The 22,763-nt window shown below is 42.1% G+C and overlaps 1 protein-coding gene across 4 annotated transcripts in view; it reads right to left on the bottom strand.

Annotated features, from left to right (window-relative positions):
• The window catches only part of MAPRE2 (microtubule associated protein RP/EB family member 2), a 208,835-nt gene that overhangs the window by 88,491 nt on the left and 97,581 nt on the right, over positions 1-22,763 (bottom strand). The gene's annotated exons all lie outside the window — the stretch shown is intronic.

Here is a 22,763-nt window from a genome sequence, read left to right as displayed (position 1 = left end):
GTCACCAGTCAGTATCTGTTTATATCCAGATACTATGTGCCATCAATTGCCATGGAAGGTATGCAAACAGATTATAGAAAGTGCTAGATTCTGAGGAAACTGTAGGGAGAGTTGATAATCGTTAGATTAGTGCGGTGATATATCAAGTGATGTGTTTTTAGGGAACACTTAAAACTGTGGATACTAGAACTTAAGCTGATTGCCTTTGGTAGTGCATTTCATAGAACTGGTGCAGCACAAAAATAGTGTTGAAGATAACTGTGGAAGGTTCAGATTATGGAGGATGTTAGCTTTATACCATTTGCCGAATGGAGAGAAACTAAGATGAAGGGGGAGAGATAAGTTGGTGAAGAATTATGAAGAGCTTTGTGAGTGAGTGTGATACTTTAGGGTAGTGCAGCCAAGAATTGCAGCTGATTACATTACCGCATCTCTACCAGCTCATAAGTGCAAAATATAAGCATTGGTCAACACAGCGTCAGCACCAAGCAAAGATTGCTAAATACCAGGACCTTATGGTTTAGAAACAGCCACAAAGTGTTGAGGCCTGTGTGCGGTTTTACTGCTGGGCTCCACTAGAGTGAATTGGGTTGAGCTGCAATACCACGCAGAACCAGTAGACAGGTGTGGTGTTTTTTTGGAAGAAAGCAGACTATATTTTCCAACCCTAGACAACTGCTTTGAGTAGATAAATGGTGGGACAACCATTACTAGGCAGCACCAAGAGTTATGGATGGCAATTGGCCTAAATTGTGACTCTCTCATTGCCAAAAAAAAAAAAAAAGAGCCAAAGAAGCTTTTTTTTTTAGGTTGTGTGAAGTGGAGGTCCTCAAGTAAAATTGCTTCGGACAAATACAGATGAAGACTGTACAAATACATTCGTTTGGCAGGGTGCAGAGCAATCATAGTACCAGAAGTAGCAAAATGAATCAGGAGAATCAATAATTACACAGACATTAGGATTTGTCATTGGATGGATATGTATTTTGCTCCACAGAATACCATATTTAATCCAAACATAATTCCTTGGCCTCATACATACTGTACGCCTTGCAGAATGCCCTGCTGGTCTCCATTTGGGACTGATTTTTATCAGACTGAAGTATTAGCAAAATAACCCAAATCTTCTGCTTTTACTTTCAAGGGAAAGTAGTAGCTTGATGGGTGTTTAATCTATTCTGGTAATAACATGTTTTCATGTGCAATTAATCCTGTGTATTACATGCTAATCCTGCTATTACAGAGTCCTTATTATATAGCACGAATGAGACATTATAAAAGCATTAGCCAATGTATTCAGACATTTCATAAAAGAATATTAATGTTAGATCTTGATGTGCGCTACCAAACTCTGAACTTTGCACCAAGATACTGTATGGAAATCACTAGCCTGGAACAGAACAAGTAGCATATAACAAAAGTACTTGACACCACATTGATTTACCAAACACTTTTCAGGTTTACTATGAATTTATTGCTTGCATTGACCTAAAGGCTATGCACATCTTCGCAAATAATTTTTTGTGTTCATTTGCATCGTAAATGGAAATTTAAGCAACTTTCCAAATAGGCTTCATTACATTTTCTTTTCCATTTTGCTGCTACAGAGTGTCTCTAAGTTCTTTATGCAGCAAAGTGTTTTTATGAAACGGATACAAAATCTGTCAGAGTTGTTGCTCCAGGTTCTGATTCGCTATTGTCTCTCAGTATTAACATAGTATATGGGAGCGGGGGAGGGGATTGCACACAGATCACCAAAGCAAAGAGGGAAGAATGAATCTCAGTGAGGGCAGAGAAAAGATGTTCCAAAGGAGGAAAGCAGGAAATTAGTGCAGAATAGAATGTGGGGTGATATATTATTGAAGCCAGCAACACTTTGGCAATACAGACAGACCACATAACCAGCCTATATTAACAGGAAAAAAAAAAAACTCCCACAAATGAAAAATCTGAAACTCTGATCAGGCTGCAAAATGCGTATCGGGATATAAATGAATGAAGAAATGAAGACTGCACACTGAAATGGTGTAATTTTATTAAAGGTGACTTCTAACCGATTTAAAAATATTTTTTTCTATGTCATGGGTATCCATAGCCGTTATGGCTTTAGTGTACTTAACAGTACTGAGCTCTCTATCCAAAACTTTGCACTTAACGCTAATTCATTGGTGCATTATGAAAGCAGCACACACCGTGAAGTTAGCATAGGTTCACATGCCCCTTCAGGAATTCTCTCCCGTCCAATCTGGCGCTGAGCCTGGATAGACTATTTGATGGTAAGTACAGCTTGAAAGGAAATAGTACAGTGCCCTACAAAGATCATGCACAGGTTTTATTAAATAGGATAGAAACACGTATATTACTTACCGGTAATGTGTTTCTTCGGAACCCATGACGGCACAACGAGAGAGGGGATCCGCCCTTCAAGGACAGGAAACCTTCAAGATAAAAAGGGCGGCGCCTCTCTCCGCCTCAGTGGATTACAGAGCATGAGAGGACTCTCCGGTTAGAGCACATCATTTTATTAACCATAAACGAATTTCACCCATGTGAATACTCAACACCCACCAACCGGAAGGTGAACACCATAGTAATAGGGAGGGAATGTAAAGGTGCCGTCATGGGTTCCGAAAAAACACATCACCGGTAAGTAATAAACGTGTTTTTCTGTCACCCATGACTGCACAACGAGAGAATTACAGAGAACTAGGTATGTAAGGGAGGGACCACAGCCTGCAGAACCCTTCTCCCAAATGTGAGATCAGAGGAGGCAGAAAGGTCAAGTCTATAGTGGCTATAGAAAGTGGACGGAGATGACCACGTGGCCGCCTTACATATTTGCTCAATGGGCACGTCCGCACTGTCCGCCCAGGAAGCAGCCATGCCCCATGTAGAGTGGGCCTTCAGATTGTTAGGAGGATCTCTACCTGATCCCGTATAGGCCATTGTGATGGCTTCCCGGATCCACCTTGATAGAGTGCCTTTTGAGACCTTTGATCCCTTTCAGGAGCCCTGAAAGGAGACAAATAGAGCCCTATCCTTCCTCCATGAGCTTGTGGATGCTAAATAATGTATAAGGCATCTCCTGACATCTAAGGTATGAAATCTTTCCTCCTTGCTATTTTTTGGTTCAGGACAGAAGGAAGGTAGGGCTATCTCCTGAGACATATGAAATTTAGAAACAATTTTAGGAAGGAAAGCAGGGTCTGGCCTCAAAACTACCCTATCGTCTAGCATTAAGGTAAAAGGTGGATCTGCAGACAAAGCCTGTAACTCACTAACCCTCCGTGCTGATGTTAAGGCCACCAGAAGTATTGTTTTTAGGGGGAGTAATTTTATGGACCCTGAGCTAAGGGGCTCAAAGGGAGAACCTGTTAACGCGTTTAGCACCAAGTTTAAATCCCAAGAAGGGACCCTTATTATAGGGGCAGGATTGGGTCTACTGCATGTCCTCACGAAATCCATTTGTTACCGGCCAGATTATAATTATACAAGGCCCCTAAGGCAGAGATTTGGACCTTTAAGGTGCTAACTGCTAAGCCTTTCTCCAGCCCTTGTTGAAGAAATTCCAAAATGGCCGTTATGGGAACCCCCCCCCCAGGGAGATGACAAGAACTTCTTCCAGACTCTACTGTAAATTTTAGTAGTGATTGGTTTCCTACTACCTAGAAGAGTAGTAACTAGATTAGATGAGAAACCCCGACCTTCTAGCAATGACCTCTCAAGTTCCAGGCCGCTAAGTGCAATCCTTTCACCTGAGGATGGAATATAGGACCTTGAGCAAGAAGGTCGGGAATATCTGGAAGAATCCAGGGGTTCGTGACTGACATGCTCCTTAGCCAAAAGAACCATGGTCTCTTGGGCCAGAAGGGGGCTATGAGGACCACTTGAGCCTGATCCTCCCAGATCTTCCTCAACACTGCTGGAATTAGGCACGTTGGGGGAAAGGCATAGGCCAGACTGAAATCCCATCTGCACTGGTAGGCGTCTACTACTAAAGAGTTTTCCGTGGGATTCAGGGAGCAGAAGTTTTTTAACTTGCTGTTCTGACGGGTCGCAAACAGGTCGACCTCTGGAGACCCCCACATGCCCACTAGCTGGCGGAAGACTGAGTGATTTAGAGTCCATTCTCCCTGCAATAATGGCCTGCGACTTAGAAAGTCTGCCTTCGTGTTGTCCTCTCCTCTGATATGAAGGGCCTTTAAAGAGAGAACTTTTCCTTCCACTAGAGAGTATATCCTCCCCGCAATCTGCATTAGTGATTTTGAGCGAGTTCCCCCCTGGTGGTTTACATATGCCACCGTGACCTGGTTGTCGGACAGCACTTTTATGTGATGCCCTCGTAGAAGGGGTAAGAAGCTGATCAGTGCCTTCTCTGCTGCTCGTAGTTCCAACATGTTGGAAGACTCCAGACTCTCCTCCTCTGACCAAGTCCCTTGTATCAGGCGGTTGTCTAGGTGCGCCCCCCACCCCCTGGGGCTGGCGTCCGTAGTAATCACTCTGGTAAATTGGGGAATCCAGGGGACGCCTGTCTGGAATGTGTTTGTCTCTAACCACCAATCCAGAGACTGAATTACATTTTGTGGGAGTGTTAACCTGCCCTCCAGATGTCCCCTGAGGATGATTTCATTCTTTAGGACGTCCCATTGTAATGCTCTTGAATGAAATTGGGCCTAGCATACCGCTGGGATGCAGGAGGTGAGGGACCCCAACAGAAACATGGCCCCCCTGAGAGTCATTACTGGGTCGGTTATGGCTGTCGAGACTAAATTTTTTATTTTCCCTCTTTTCTGCTCGGGCAGGTGGCATTTCCTGTCGAACCGAATCCAGAGTAAGGCCTAAAAAGATGTGAGTTGTATGTGGGATCAGTTTTGATTTTTTTAGGTTTAAACACCATCCTAAGTTTTTTAAGATGGTGCAGATCTGATCCACTTGGGCCAGGCAGTGATTGTAAGTTTTGCCCACTATTAGGAAGTCGCCCAGGTACGGAATGATCAATCTGTTTTCCTCCCCAAGATGAGACGTAACCTCCGCTATAAGTTTGGTGAATATGCGGGGCGCTACTGCTAGGCCGAAGGGAAGAGCTCTGTACTGGAAGTGCTTGACGACTCCCTGTACAGTTACGGCTACTCCGGTATTTTTGAAAGTCTTGATGGATTGGCACATGGTAATACGCATCCTTTAGGTCCAACACTGCCATTTAGCAGCCGGGGAATAGAAGGCTTATCGTTGATTTTATTGTTTCCATCTTGAATGATGGAATGTTCAGGAATTTGTTTAGGCCTTTCAAGTTGAGGATGACTCTGTATGAATTGTCCGGCTTCTTTATAAGGAACAAGGGGGAATAGAACCCTTTTCTTTCTTCTTGTGGCGATACCTCCAGCAAAACATTCTTTTGCAGGAGACCTGAAATCTCTTCCTCCAGTGCCCGCTGTTCTGGTAGAGAGGATCTTAAGGCAGTCGGGATAAAATTCTCTGGTGGATTCCTCAGAAATTCCAGTTTTAAACCGGATTTTACTAAATTGAGGATCCACTTGCTGGAAGAGATCCTTTCCCAGGCTGGAAGAAAGCGAGAGCGCCTCCCTCCCACCTGGGATAGAGTGTCATTTTGGCGGTTTGCGACTATCCTGGGAGGGCCCGCCGAACAAAAATCCTTTCCCTTTCCTGGAACGATCCTCCAATCTAGATTGTTCTGTGGACGTCCTTCTGGGGCCAAATTTTTTCCTCCGAAAGGACTGCTTAAAAGTTGAGAAGGAAGATTTAGGAAATCCTTTTTTGTTGTCACCTGCTTTCTCCAGAATTGTGTCAAGAGAGGCACCGAAAAGAAAATCTCCTTCACACGGAAGAGAACATAGCTTTCCCTTCGTTTGTATGTCCCCCGGGCAACATTTCAGCCAGACTGCTCTACGGCGGCAAAAGACAGGGCCGCAGATCTTGCTGCTAATCTGGCAGAATCCGCAGAGGCGTCCGATAAGAAGGCCGCTGCTCCTTTCAATACAGGTAGAGAGGCCAGAATGGAGTCCTGTGACTCGTTGTTCTTAACCTGGGCTTCTAACCTGTCTAACCAAACCATAAGGGATCTTGCGGTACAGGTTGCTGCTATGGTTGGTTTCAATGCCCCTGCTGATGACTCCCAAGTATCCTTAAGGAAGGTATCTACCTTTCGGTCCATGGGGGCCTTCAGCATTCCTGTGTCTTCAAAAGGGAGAAGATCTTCTAGAAGCTTTGGATACCGCAACATCCAGCTTCGGGGCTTTATTCCAGGAAGCGGTATCTTCCTCACTAAAGGGATATTTCCTTTTGAAGGAGGATGGAAGGAGACCGTTTTTCTCTGGCCTATCCCACCCCTTCCTGATAAGTCCCTGCACCTTATCATTAATCGGGAAAACTCTGTTTTTTCTGATCCAAAGTGCCGAACATAATATCCTGTACCGATTTTTTTTACTTCTGGTCAACTAACCCATTGTGGACCTGATGGCCTTTACTAAGCTATCCACACTTTCCAGGGGAAAACAATGACCTGTGCCTGCCTCGCTATCCGAAGAGGAAGAGTCAGTGGAGTCATCCAGCATTCCCTCGTCGGATTCAGAGTCTGAAAGGGTGGGTGGGGTTTTTGCCCTATGGGCCTGGGATGCTTGGGAAAACGATTTAAACGATTTTTCTACCTCAGACCTAATCAGGGCTTTTAGATTTGAAGAAAAATCCGGGGTTCCCTCCGAAATTGTTTCCTCAATACATGGCTGGCATAATCTTTTGGGCCAGTCTTTAGTCAGACCCCGTTCACACAGGGCACATACTCTGTACTTGGATTTCTCCATACATTTTTTAGGGACATCCTGACCATATAAGGGAGGAAGGAGAGGGGGGGGAGAGAGAGACAAAACAGAAAAAAGTCTACATTAATAAGTCGACTTTCACGTAGCTCACTCACCACCCAGTAGATAAAGACAGGGTACAGGAACGGGAGGCAGGACAGTATCCGATACTTCTCCACGGGAGACCGCGGAATCATCGATCCAGCAGGAGCTATGCCGGCTGGATCTTGAATCCTTGGTGCTGCGTGTCCCAGAATGCCCACTGCTCCTGCTCTGAGGTGGACGCTGCTCCTGGGTGCGCTTCTGGCGCCGAGGCTTCCGCGGCTGTTCCATCTCCTCGGGCTGCTGCAGCATTGACTGCAGCTCTTGCTACTGATGCAGTGGGGAGGGCTGCTGTGAGGCCATTACGGTGCACTGCGCCCCTGCCTGGCCGGTGATCTACCCTTAAGTACCCTTATTGTGCCAGGGAGATCACCGGCCGGCGTCCCCGCAGCTTCCGGTACCTCCCCCGAAAGTTACATCCGGGGGTCAGAGGTCTAGAGGTCCCGCCGCGCGTCATCGGGGCGCGACTTCCGGTTTCGTCACATCCGGGATGCGGGGTTTGCCGGCTACCATGCTGTGTAGGTGCCGCAAACCTCAGCCCGCACGCAGGGAGACCACATGTCGGCACCCCCTGCGGCGCTTCCAGGAACCACGGGACCGGACGCAGCAGAGACTGTGCCCGGCTACCACCGACGGGCCCCGGCCCAGGTAAGCTTGCTGCTGTCGCCGACAGGAAACCACTGAAGCGAAGAGAGGCGCCGCCCTTTTTATCTTGAAGGTTTCCTGTCCTTGAAGGGCAGATCCCCTCTCTCGTTGTGCAGTCATGGGTGAAAGAAAAACCATCCACAATTCTTCTTGGCACTATGCAGTTGCAACTGTACAACAACTTAACGGGTTGCATTCTTCCCTGCCTGTTGTGAAATCAGGCAGAAGACCATCTCTGAAGGTACACTTTAAAATTATGCCAACTTACGGTAACTGTGGGGCAAAGGCTTTATAAATGTTGTGAAATTTATATAAGGCCTATCATAAAAAGTATACACAGTGCTTGGAAGCTATAACAAAGCCTATAACCAACAGAAGCCTGGGCCTGATAAAACAATAATAGTCTTTATACATAACAGACAAACAATTAAAATACACCCAAAATTAAAAATTCAAGGACAATATGAAACAGGAATATCAATCTGGACCACAACATAATGTCTTGGATAAAGTCAATTAAAAAGGCACCAAAATGGTATACTACTCAATCTACATAAAGCCATGTGGCAAAATTGACAATAAATAAGTAAACGGATAATGGTGAATAATAGCTCTAATGTAACATACACCCCAATCGATATCCTGATCCTTACAAAGTAAATAAGATTAGATACCCCAAAGAACAAACAAATTACCAGGACACCAGGCAAAACAGATCATGCCCAAACAAGCGTTTCATGTGGGCTTCCTCAGGGGCATTGTTGAGGGTGGCAGAGAGGTCCCATTTTCTTTGTGTACTCACCAATGAATTTGAATATCCATAAAACATATATAGTTCTCTATTAAGGACCCATACATATTAGACGAACGTCAGTCAAATCCATAAATATTGAGGGGTTTGATGAACAGTCTAAATGTATGTTGAAGACCTTGAATCTCCCCAGACAGATGATGTTGGTGGAGATAATGATACGACATGTCCAATTTCAAACTGATGATATTTTAGTTCTCTAAAACATAAACCACTGGCAGAGATGTCTGGCAGCGGCTCTCTCAGAGAACAAAGAGCAGCGCTCCTGTGTATTGAGGTGTTAGGCAAGACAGCTATTGTTTGACAAACATATCTAAAATGGGGGTCCTTAGAGTGATTATGATATTTATCAAACTGGATAGACAAAAAGCGCAAATAAGGTCTTATCTGATAACCAAGTGGTATGAAATGTTATAGGTACGCTCACCTGATAGGGTTGTGACAATCACAACTCCTGTAGAAGCATGTGAAGGCTGCAGCAGGACCACCAAGAAGATACGTTGCAGTAAATGAGGAATACGGTGGTTCAGAGTCCACGCTGCCCAATGGTTCAAATATACGCTCACTCACGAAGATGAAGCATATTTGATTTATTTTGTTAACGCGTTTCAAGGTTTTCAAACCTCTTCATCAGGACCAAACAACAAGGATTACGTGATGGCCTGTGCGTGCGATGACAGCGTGTTGATCCACCCAAGGACTCATCAGGATCCTGGATTAGGAGAGTACAGGATGCTTTTTATTTTATTTAAAACGTCTGGTGGAACTGTAGGGGCATCATAAACTATAGGGGCCGTCATACACTGTGTGGGCCTTTATACAGTGTGGGAGCTACTATAGGGGGCTGTCAAACTGTCAGGACCATTCTACAGTGTGAGAACTATTGTGGGAGCTACTGTGGAGGGCAGTCAAACTGTGGGGACTACTTTAGGAGCCATTATACAGTATGGGAGCTAATGTGAGAAACATACACTTTGGAAGCTACTGTGGGGATCATTAAACAGTATAGAAGCTACTGTGGGGGCGATTTTACAGTGTTGGGGTCATCATACAGAGTGTTTTGGGGAAACTAATAATAACACTGTTTATAGAGGAGCTGTCAACTCACCATACTGTAAATAGGGGAGCTGTGGGGCATTTTACTGTGTATAGAGGAGTTCTGGGCCCAAAAATACTGTAAATAGGGGAGCTGCGGGGGCACTATACTGTGTATAGGGTAGCTGGGTGGGCATTATATTGTGTATATGGAGCTGTGGGACCATTCTGTGCATAAGGAAGCTGTGGGCTCATCATACTCTGTATAGGGGCGCTATGTGACTATCATACTGTGTATAGGGGAGCTGTGGGACTATAATACTGTATATAGAGGAGCTGTGGGACCATCTGCTGTGTATAGGGGAGGTTTAGGAGCATCATTCTGTGCTTAAGAGAGCTGAACATGGGGGAACTCAGGGGACATTATTAAAAGTTAATTGGACATTTAAGTAGTATTATTGTTATAGGGGCACCCGGTATTGTGACAGTTAAAGGTGCACATGGGGCATGATTACTTTCTAGGAGCAAAATGTGGACACTGTTTTCTTGGACATTAATATTTTCTATGGGGCAATTTTACCATCTAGAGGGCACAATGGGGGCATTTTACTAAGTAAGGGGAACAGTGGTGGCATTATTATGTGGGGCAATAAGGAGCACTGTTTTTGTGCCACACAGAAGGTGCAGTAATAGGGCCACATAACGCAACAACGGCTCAGTATTGGGGTATCAACAGGATGGGGAGGTTGCGCAGGTTGGGAATAGATGGGAACGGTGCTGGAAATGTGAGAAGTCAAATGTGTCTTATGGTGGTTTGGGCAAGATGGAAAAGACGGAAAAAGTGAACGACTCAATCAGAAAGAATGCCAGCTGTAAGTCACCATCTAGAACAACTGTGCTATAATCTCCTATAAATGTTCTGCAGCACTGGTATCTACCACTATATGGTTACTGTATGGCGATTATATCAGTGTTGGTCTCAATGTAGAGATTTATTTTCAGTAACAGTAAGTGAAGTCATCTGCTGAGGTTCCCCTAAACCCACATTTAGGTTGCGACACCATAGTTGTAATCAGGGTTACCTGGTTAGGGGCCCACTAAGAAATTTCGCCCCCCACCCTCTGAGCAGAACCCCTAACTACACTTTTGCCACTAACAACTAAATGTCACTATATGAGTGGTCGTAACCATGGATAATTAAGCTACTGCAATGCTCTGCACATGGGGTAAGTGACATAGCTTATCAGAAGAACTATACTACATTTCTAATTGGAGGTATTTGCTAATATTATTACTACAACTACTACATATTGGGATAGGATCTTGGAGATGGTAATACCCCTTTAAGGTTCCTTCAGGTATAACTGATTAATCTTGTATGCAATAAAAGATCAGTGTTTCATCAGCCTTTTTTTTTAGCAGAGCTTCATCAGAGTTTGGCAAGTATTTACCATCAGAGTTTCAGCAGTCTCTCCGATGAAAATTTTTTTTTAAAGATTTCTCAACAGTCTGTGAATAACGGACAGGGAGGACATGGATGGCATCAGTGTGCTGTCCAATTTTTTTCTCTGACCTATAGATTTGGATTAGCGAGATTGATACAAGACTCGGATCTAATTCAGACATGCCTCTTTGATTTTGTGTGCATCACTCGACCTGTGAACAGCCCCGTACACTATAATAGGTACGAATTCTACCTGTGAAAACAACAAATAGAACTCGTACGCGAAAAACTGACATATGAATAAGTAATTTTTAGCCCTCACATCTAAAAAGTTGAGTTTATAATTTTATTGGCAAAGAAACTAAAAATAGCAGGCTGTCCTGGGAATATCTGGGTTATTACCCCTTACTCTGTTGTAATTTTAACCGCTTATGGGCAGGGTCCACCCTTTTGTTTTATTTAATAGAAGCTTATTTTGGCACCATATAAATAAAAGGTTATTATCAGGACACAACACACAGTGATGCCTTTAGAAGTACAGTCAAGTTCTTCTACTCTGCAAGCAGGATGGGGAATACCCAACAGAGGCTTACTGAAACCAATTCTGAACAGATATGCTGCAAACTGTAGGTATTTACAGCGCTGATACAGTATACTTCATGGTTTCCAAATATGTAAACTTTTGTGACACAGTTATTCTTGCACGTAAAAAGACAATAGGCTAAATTTATAAAAATTCATACCAAGTGAAACTCGATCAGTTGGCCACAGGAATTATTCACGTAGTAGCTTTGATTCAAAAAAGGGCTTTCGGGATGTAAAAGAAGGGAGTGGAGGATCTTTACTTTTCCTTAGCATTAATACATATTTCTCAGTGTGTAAACATTCTCAAATGTCAAAACCTGGATTGTCATAAATGGAGTTATAGTTATACAGATCAAAGGCTGGGGGTATTGGATCACTGCCTGCCCCACCGACTGTGGAAGGGTAATTGAAGCAGGTTATCTGATGGAAAGCAGACATTGAGTGTGTATACAGATTAATTTACAAGTAGGTACCAGTTGTTGGAAGGGCAAACTTTGACTGTGTACTTCTTTATTACTAAGAGAGGCGCTAAGCAATGCAACGTGTAGAATACTGTCCTGAAGACAGATGACACCATATCAGAAGCCTCACATGACAAAGGAAGTACAATATTTTCCATGCCATAACAATAAAATCCATGTTTGACACAATCCATGGATATATCCATGAAGAGGGAACATATTCGCATCTGTGTAAAATTGCAATAGATTTGGTAGCTGGCAACCCCAAGGTATGCAATATCTCCCTGAATTATGGATATATCATATTCATGTGTGGTATGAATAGACTGACTGAAGGAGGTTTGGTCAGATGATGGCCATATTGATTCTCTAGGAGGTTCTTAGAAGAAACTATGTAAAAAAGGAGAGAACAGGGCGCAATGGGTGACTCAGTAATGCAATTTGTAGAGGGGTGTGGGAATGGCTACTAACCTTTGTAAAGCTCCACAAGCTCCGCTCTGTTGGTGGCTGTCATCTGCTTTCAGCGGCATTCACAGATCCTGATCTCACGGTGGTGGGTCACGTGATCAGGTTAGTTGCGCATACCTCCGAGATGGACGCCCAGCTTCACCACCACTCCCGGCACTGTTCCGGAGGGGTTAGGGCAGCGCAGCTTGGAAACCAGGGTAGTAACTCTTAGTTAACTTCATCCCACAGGTGGTTGAACAAGTAAATAAAGGCAGCTCTACCACACCCCAGCAGGGGGAAAAAGACAATCAGTGAATGTGAATAGCGATATCAGAGCGCCAATAACAGGGCAAAAATTAATTAAATGACTGATTTATTAATACACACAACGCATTTCGGTGGACAAGGCCACCTTCATCAGGTGACACCTGATGAAGGTGGCCCTGTCCACCGAAACGCGTTGTGTGTATTAATAAATCAGTCATTTAATTAATTTTTGCCCTGTTATTGGAGCTCTGATACCGCTATTCACATTCACTGATTGTCTTATGTCTTAGAAGAAACTATGATAGACACCAGAAATATGGCCTAAAACTGGATTAGAATCAATCTAATCTGCTACACTTCTCTTACTTCAGCTGAGGGAAGAGTAAGGGATCCGGTGAAACCCTTTATAACATGTCATCCAAGGAATATCATTGTCAGACCCCAGAAGAAGCAACGAGTATTGCAGATGTAATTCTTAAGATTTTTCTGAGTTTTACCTCTTTTTATTTTATATTGTTTTTGCCTGTATGTCTTTTTACTATTCTATCTTATGTAAGCACTATACTTCTCATTGTATATTAAATCTAAAATGTAATAAGTTTGTTCCTTGCTGCACTAAGCAAACTCACAAACCCTGAAAGATGGGCAAGAATAGCTTGGTTCTGTTACCTTGTGTATGCCAGAGTGCAAGAAAAGCACCTTCAAAGTGCTCGAGAAAGGTGGGTGGCAGATGTGCTAGTGTGGGACCAAGTGTAGACATCTCACTGGCCTATAAAAACAACCAGTGTTGGGAGCGAAAAGTGTGGATGTGAGAACTGGCTGTGGGGTGCGCTTAGCTCAATATCAACCTACTGTGATAGGCGAGTGGACGAGTGAGTGTGGGAAATGGGGTCCTCCCTTACAGTAGCATCCAAGTTACGCGTGTCGCAAGCAAGTGGTGTTCATGACAAACTGGTGGTGGCGTTAAGTGTTGGTTCATGACATGGATCATGAAATATGGCTGAGGAGCTTGCAGTTTCCTGGTCTGTAGAATCAGTGGCATCACTAATGCAGGCCATATACATTATTTTAGAGATGATTAAACAATCATTTTGGTTGGAATTGGCTTTTTCAATCCAACAATGAATTATCTTGTTACTTGTCCGATGACCGAACTTCAGTTGGAAAAAGGTGGCATCATTTGAAATTTTCTGTTAATAGTTGCAACTCTATGAACAATCTATCCAAAAGATTAATCCCAGAAAGAGCATTTTATTTTTCACCCAGTGTATTTGAACATGTATGGCCAGATAAAAGAAATCAAGTGGCCAACACGGACTAAAATGCGTATGGTAACACCACAGTACCAATCGCTCACCAGACGATTGTTGTTTAATCATCAACCTTATCCAATATGTGCAGGCACGTAAAGTGGCTTTATTATTACACAGCAATACTGGGGATTTAAAAATAACATATGAAAATGGATATTGTAGCAAAAGGCTTTTCCATAATTTCCATATGTTTTAGGCTATGTGCCCACGATGCAGAAATGCTGCGGATTTTTCCTGAGCGTTTCTGCATCTCCCTGGCAGAAAAAACGCATGCGGATTGTACATGCGGATTGTACATGCGTTTTTCCTGCCAGGGACATGCGGATGTGAAGCGTTCTTCACATGCATTTCCGCATGCGGGTTGACAAGCGCTTTCCAAGCGATTTTAGCATCACTTGGAAAGTGCTTGACAACTTGGTCACACTATATAAATCCATGCAACTGGCATGGATTTATATAGTGTGACCGAAAGAATGTTAAAAAATAAAAAATTAATCTATACTTACCTTCTGATGGCCCCCGGAGTCTTTATTCGATGCGTCCTGGCTTGCTGGCAGCTTGCGGTACACTGAAAGGACCCGTCACATGACTAAATGACGTCATGGCAGGCCCTTGAGTCCACCGCGATCTGCAGGCAAGCCAGGACAAAGACACCAGGGGCCATCAGAAGGTAAGTATAAGGTTTATTTTTTATTTTATTCTTTTTTTTTTTTATTCTTTTTTTTACAGGTTCTATGGTACCCGGGTCCGGAGGAGAGTCTCCTGTCCTACAGACCCGGGTACCATCCACATTGAAACATTTGGATTCCGCATCTACAGATGCAGTGATGCGGATTCCATGCGTTCCAATGCAAGTCAATGGCGGCGAAAACACAGCGTTTCCGCAAAATAATTGGTAGTGCTGCGTTTTTTTCCGCAATGATAATCCGCAGCGGAAATTTCCACAGCATGTGCAAAGCACATGCGGATTATCATTGGGGAACATGGCAGGCCTTCTACCATGCGCTTTTTTAAGCGTTTCTGCAGCGGAATTGCCGCTGCTGAAACGCTTAAAAAACGCATCGTGGGCACACAGCCTTAATGTTTTTCTAGGTATAAGGCACAAGGATTTGTACATGCTTTTTCTGCATCTTATCTGCTCAGACTGGTCAGTGACAACGAGACGTATTACATAATTGTGCACCTTACTACACAAGCACACACATTGATAAAAGAGACAGGAGACAGAAGGAGAGACTGAAAAACGAAAATAATTGCACTGGGGGGAAGAGAATTTTTGAAGAACAGAAAGCAATGATTTCAGGGACAGGCAGTAAATGATTGGGGTAGGGGGACATACATTATCTGAAAACAAGGAATCCAGGCAGATGGTAAAAACTAAATTGGCTAAAAACCATTACCTGGACTACAATGGGGGACAAAAAAAAAACAAACAAAACCCAAGTATACTGTTATTGAGATGTATCTGTGCATTATAGATTAAAAGATATATAAAAGAGTCAATAAAGCAAACAAAAAAATTATGTGAAAGGAAAATGTTTAAAAGAAAGTTGCAATTTTGATAGCAGGAAATATTGGTTTTAAACCAATCTACAAAATCATATACCACAAAGGACAACATCTGCAAGGAGTTTGTATGCTCTCCCCGTGTTTGCTTGGGTTTCCTCCGGGTTCTCTGGTTTCCTCCCACACTCCAAAGACATACTGATAGGGAATCTAGATTGTGAGCCCCGATGGGGACAGTGCCCATAATGTCTGTAAAGAGCTGTGTAATTATTGCCGCTATATAAGTGAGTAAAATAAATAAATCTGAGAATTTTCTCCCCATGGTGCCACAGTGGTGGTCAATGTATATACGGACAAGTAAATATTCCCATAGTAAGACTAGCACAAAAATATTGCTTCAAAATTAGAACAACTATTTAACAGGAATATGTGCCTAGTTCCACAGCTGGTAGTAAAGTCTTCACGACCGTAAAGAAATAGATAAAATATACAATACAGGACATCAATTATGGCGGAGATTGGTTGGTCAAAATATGATTAGTTGTCTCTTATACCGTATAACTCATAAATTAATAGGATATGGGTTGAAGAGTTAACCCATCAGAAAAGTACAATATATAACGAAGATCAAAACGTATTTCCATTGGTATGTAGACATTGCACGATGGTCAGTTTATCCCTTACATCCTTTATTGTAGGAGCAATAGAAGAGGAAGTTTGTAGGCGAAAATGAGAAACTCCAGCATTTCTCGGGGGTGATTAAGCAGCCAATATTTACTTTGTGCCGCACGATTTACACCCTGCTCCCAGCGCATCTTTTCAGTACAAGAAATATGGGACTCCTCAAGCAGATGTGTAATTGGTGCAAAGTAATATCTCCTTAGGGCCTCCTGTTTTATTTGTGTATCAGTTCTCATTTTAAGATTTAATGGTCAAGGAAACAGGATGATTTTATGTGCAGGAAGGGACCCTTTGTAGAAGCAGTCCCTGTTCACTCTTTTCCATGAAGTTACAGAGAACAAGCAAGGATGTGAGTGTTACAGAAGAAAATGGATAGCAGATGTTTACCATTTACATTTACCAGGTCACATTTGTGGCTAGTACACTCTATACTGAGCGCACACTCTGCTATTAAATGCATTACATAAACATGTTTAACTTTTAGCTATCAAAGAAAATCGCTCAACTCAATACAGACCAATCCCACATGTGGCGAGATACAAAGTAGCCAATCAACAAAAGTTATGTCTCTTGTTATAAACTGAAAGGTTTTTTTTTTTTGCTACAACTTCTCCTGATTTTTTTTTTCTTGAAAGCAAAATAAAAAAATAAATGAAATAAAGACGCATGTGTTTCTTATTCCCAGTTTACAAAATAAAGCTGGAAATAGTTCAGCATAATTCAGCGTAATAAAGCAAATTTCAACAGAACTAACACCTTGTTAGTTCCTGGAATAGTGGGCCATTGTTCCAAAATAGGATTTTTAATGAAACTAGAAAAACTATACACATTAAATGACTGTTGGCTGAACCCGCAAAATTACAGTGGGACCAGTTGACCATGTTATGTGAACGAGGGTGTTGGGTTTTGACTCTGCACAAAGTAGATGTTGGGGGTAGCTGGATTTCAATGATCCACTGTTCTCATAGAGAAAAAGCCACCACCTAAGGGGCCTGGCAGTTGTTATTTCCCCCTCTTCCTACTGAAAACACATGTACACTCTGCTAAACTGAGTATTCATGTGCAAGGGGAGGTCAGGAAGAAATGCGATTGTCAAAACTTAAAAGGTGTTCGGCCAATGTAAAAGTTTTGTCCCCTTTTTTTTTTTTTTTTAAAAAAAGCAACACACTCCTTACTAGCCTCCTGTTTGACGGACATGCAGCTGGCTCTAGAACAGCGTTCTCTATTATGGTACTATGTGAGGCAACCTTGCCTCTGCACACAGCAGTATTGGTGGAGAACAGTAGCACTGAGGATGGCCATGATGAGGCTGCTTCAGTGCAGGGCTTTCAAGGTCGATAGAGAAGAACTTGTAAGCACTGTGCATGTTTGGACACCGCTGAACTTAATAATCATAATAATAATTTTTGAATAATCGGAGTGTTCTTGCACACTTTTCAATTATATCCATCTTAGAAGATGAGAATAAGCCTTTAAGAAATAAGACACTGCAATAACAATGTACAGTACTCAAGTACAGGTTGTGCCAGATACTCAGAAAGTAAATTCCAAGCAATGCTGAAAGGTTTTGTTTTCTTAAGGCCTAAATCTCACCAATACAACATTCTCATAAATGACTAAAGGTGCCCATACACTGAATGCTCAGATTGTCGACAGCCATCACTCCCAACTCCCTCATACTTATGAATGCCCCGAGCTCATGTATTTTTAATGCTTACAGACAGCTGTGTTGCAGTGCCAGCTTATCTTCCCTAAAAACTAAAGTATTGGGCAGTACAGAAGACTGTTGTGAACAAAACACATGAAACATTGTATCAACATATGTAGTACTAGGTTATAGAAAACAATCAGAAAATCGGACAAAGAAAACTACAGATCATGACAGCATACATTGTGAAGAGAGAACACAAGGCACAGTAGAGATTTCCATGGCTCTCCATTTTACACTGAATAAGCTTTATTTACATGATACTGGAAAACTCCTGGAAGAAGTATGTTTGGTTTTCACCAACAAAATACATTCCTCTCTCATCACAAAATGGAGTGTTATTAGGGTTAGGCCAAATGTTTCTTCCTGGGTAATGCCCAGAAATCCAAGAAACCAATTTACTAGATCATACTAAGTGTCCATATTATTATACTTAGGTGCTTGGCAGAAAGAATAAGAATCCTAAAACATCTGTGCGCACTGCCAAGAACAAGAAAAGCAAATATGCACATAAAATCCTTGGTGTGTCTAGCTTCATCTCACTATAATATTTATATTTTGAGCTGTCTAGCCAGGAAGATACATGGCATCTATACAGATACCACAGCTGGCAAAAAAGCCAAATGATGCACAAAAATAGACGGCTGACTGCAGAGCTTTAACCCTAAATTTTAAACCACATAGTCAATGACCAGAACTGGCGCTTCTCTGACTCTTGGCTTATTAAAGTAATATTTGGACTGACTACCACGGGATGATACCATATAGTTAATGTGGGACATTACACAGAAAACCCAACAGTCAAAAAGGAGGACGTGGGGTTTATTGTGCAAAACGTGGGATTTAAGTAAAAAGTAGTGAGTGATTCTCTAAAAGATGGAAACGTGGTAATTATTATATATAAATAAATATTAATGTGGCTTTAACTGTTGTCACCACCCATCTACTCAATTACCATGCAATTCCGGTCAACACCCGGACATAAATAAGCAGGTATGTGATTACAATATTGGTTTGAAACATGTTATTTGTGTTTTACAAACAAGAATTATGTTGCCTGAATAAGCTTTTAATCACTGAGGTCATTAAATATGTGCAGGGGTAAACCAAGTTTTCATGGCCAAAAGCCCAATATTACAACATTCTTATTCAACCACTGAATATTTAAAGATTTCACGTTGGTAACTTAAAGGGGTATTCCCATCTACAAAGTCCTATCCCAATATGTAGTAGGTGTAATAATAATAATAATATTAGCAAATATCTCCAATTAGAAATGTAGTATAGTATTTTTGATTCACTATCTCTCTTACCTCATGTGCAGGAATCGCAGGACCTTAGATATCCACGGTTACGACCACTAGCAGCTAGCTAACTGTGACTTTATCAGAGGACGTAACCATGGATACCCAAGGTCCTGCGATGCCTGCACATGAGGAAAGAGACATAGCAAATCAGAAAAAATATACTACATTTCTAATTGGAGGTATTTGCTAATATTATTATTATACCTACTACATATTGGGATAGGATCTTGGAGATGGGAATACCCCTTTAAATGCAACCTGCAGACCTCTTTGAACATACTTTTGGGTACAGTTTGGGTTACAGCATTTATGAAGAAATTAAGTTTCACTATGGGTAGTGTCATTCTCACAAGTTATCCGGGGATGGTGCCCAACACTGATGGGCTCCCCAGTCTCTAAAAGAAGCACTCTACAACCAGGGTTGTGGAGTCGGAGTCGTGGAGTCTGAGTCCGTGTCCATTTTGGAAATGGACCGACTCCAACTCCTAAAATATATAATAAATTGGGTACAGTAGTTCAATGCAGTTTGGGGATAATATATTTGTCATAAGAATTTGGGAAAGTTATGTCCTATAAATGTCTTTCCTATTCCTGATCTAGACTTTCAGCTGAGATGAATCTGCGCTACAGTAAATTTATCACTTAATCATGAGCCATGTATGAGGGAGTCGGAGTCGTGGAAATTGAGGAGTCGGAGTTGGAGTCGGAGGTTTGGCTTACAGACTCCACAGTCCTGTCTACAACCTTTAGGCTCTGCTCTGAAGTGATGGCTGTAGTCTCCAACCAGGGGCTTACAGCTGTCACTCGAGCAGAGGGGAATGGTTTTGGAGCACCTACTACACAGACTGGAGAACATGTAGGATTTAGGGTCTGCCTGTGGAACACCTAAAGGAGAAAAGTGCGTAAGAATAAAAGTTAATTTCTCCATTCATGTAGAGACTAAACTGCTACCTAGTGGTATGGTTTAGCAGATTTCCAGGTCTCCTACCTACTAGTATCGACAGTTTTGCAGGATAAAAGGTTTCCAATTATTACTACCACACTATATGTTTTAGCCTTTTTGGTCACCTTTGGGCATTTATTCTTGTAGTGACTAAAATATAATGGAGGTCATTTAACAATATCCTGATTCAAAGCCAAATGACCTATTAAGTTGTAGATCCTAGTGGTGCGGCAGACAAAAGCAAGATGCAAGACTGTCTTCATTGACTTATTAGATTGCAATGTGCTGCTTGTAAGTGTAAGCATCTGTACACTGTATACCTACCCAATAATCCACTGGTGATCTTCTCATAAAAAATGAATCAATTGTGTGCTGGCTATTAATATACACAGTCACACTATAAAAACACAGGCGTTTATGTTCATCTTTTAACATTATTTACATAAATTTATCTACATAAAAGCTGATGCTTTATCCTGTACCAGCTGTGATAGTTACAGTATGGAATCCAAGTACTGTTAAAGAATATGCTTTTTTTTGCACCTGCCTTATATCAAGTCTTGATATTTATCAAGAAGTAAACAAGTAAAGTCAGAAGGTTATCTGAAACTTGTAGAAATGTACTGCTATAAACATACCTATCATTACGCTACTAACACAAGGAGGTCGGAGCATTTTCCAAAAAGGTCATACACCGTCTGTCTGATGAATGTTTGTTAGGCCAAAAGCTTTTTCTCAACCTTCCCATACTCATGCTTTCTTGACGCGAAGCATGCATGTGTTCTCAATGGGGAGATGGGGTAGTAAGCCACATCATGGCGGTGTATCTTTCTTGAGAGCAAAAGGATTGGACATTGATATTTACCATACCTGAATCCTTCTTCCCCAGCCATAATCTATGAGGAACAAGTCAGGAGGCCATCATATACACTCGATGAAATTTGTGGGCTTAGTCAACTTTACTCTTAGGCGTATGGACAAATTAAGTCTCAATTTTTATGGCCTGGTCTGGCACTACTAAACCCTGCAGAAAAGGTTTCTTCATCTTCTCTTCCTAAAATATTTGGAAAACTATAAATGCCCCTGTATATCAGCCATAAATGTAGAGCAGAGTTGTAGGAATGGCAAATGGAGAAACTGCCCACAAATCTTCATCACCTGGGGATCTGGGGGTGTCTTCTACAACATCGAACAGCTGCATGTTACAAGGTAAACAGTTCTCCATCTTATAATATTATGCTCCCAAAATATTATGCTTTTATTTTGCACAAATTACTAGTCATGGTGCGTGGACACGTCGAGAGTTTATCCTCCAGTATGCTCTCGCTCTTGTAGAAGCAAGCACAGTCAGTACCGCCAGTATCACCGTGACACACATTAGATTTGTTCTCCACAGCGGTCAAGTGTAAAAGGACAGGGATGTCAAACTGTATGGCATGAGAAATACAATGGAAAATTATACTACTATCATGACGACAGTGTATGAATAGGCAATATTGGTGCTATATTATATCTAGTAATATTTGTGTGTGTGTACGTACACATACACACTTTCCCCATTTTCTTGGTTCCAAAAATGGGAGAGACCTCCAATCCTAATTTAGACAAAATGGAAAAAAGAGGGCACCACCAAAATACAATCGGGATCTACCTGTCACATACCAGAGGATTGGGGATATGAAAAGAAAGACGTATCCAAGGACAAGGATCACCTAGGAATAATTTAGGAGATCCTTGTCCTAGCATCCTCCAATCCCAATTTATAACATTCATTTGGCGCTGACTGTAAACAAATTCAATTGGATGGCATAGTTGAACCTAAACGAAAATCCAGACAGACAATGAATGGTCCAATGCCTTAAAGGCTACTGTTTTTTTGTGGTACAATACTAATGCAAATCACAATTTCATTTGGCCATCCACAATTAGTGATATGTGTTAAAAGTGAAGAATAAGAAAAGGAGCAGTCCGAGTATCCTCACATTCCCATCAAGCAGTGCAGAGATGTAAATGGTCTGACAGCTCTGCTTCAATATGGTGAATGTGATTGGCAATGTGAGAAGAATCTGACGTCTGCATACATTTATTATAAGGACATAACTCTTAAAGCGCAGTGTGGAACATAATCTGCCACCATTCGACCAGCCGCGTATATCTGCACGTACCATATCTTGGTAATAAATGATCTGCTTTATCTAATCGCTAATGAACATCCATCAGATATGGCAATATCCAATTTATAAAAACACAGAAACCAGCCCCCTACGACACCTAGAGATCCCTTTCCACATTAGCAAGCTCACCTTGCTGTGACAATCACACCACCAGCCAAACAATACTGTACGTAGTAGAAGCAGACCGCCGCGAGGGCTGCTTCCCTTCTAGGAAGCACTGATGCAATTCATTTTTCTTCAATAGAGCTGAAAATAGCCAACGAAGAAAAGATGTTTACACACATTGTGAAGAACTGATTGCTCTAGATGTCTTCTTTTCCATAGAGAAGTAAACATGAACCCATTTGTATCTCACAGAGAGACAGAAATATATGGAGGGTAGGTGGACGTTCTCATGATCCACTGCAGTGGGCAAAAACACATAAATCAACACGGCTTCAATGCAAGACCACCTCCTAAGACATTGAATACAATGATGAATAGTCACAGGGAAGAAATGGGTTAAGTAAAGCCATGACC

Source organism: Phyllobates terribilis, unplaced genomic scaffold, assembly GCF_046119375.1.
Source record: "Phyllobates terribilis strain yellow unplaced genomic scaffold, ASM4611937v1 Scaffold_4__5_contigs__length_816908805, whole genome shotgun sequence".
In the NCBI taxonomy this organism is placed as follows: Eukaryota; Metazoa; Chordata; class Amphibia; order Anura; family Dendrobatidae; genus Phyllobates; species Phyllobates terribilis.
This window is presented reverse-complemented; position numbering and strand designations above follow the sequence as displayed.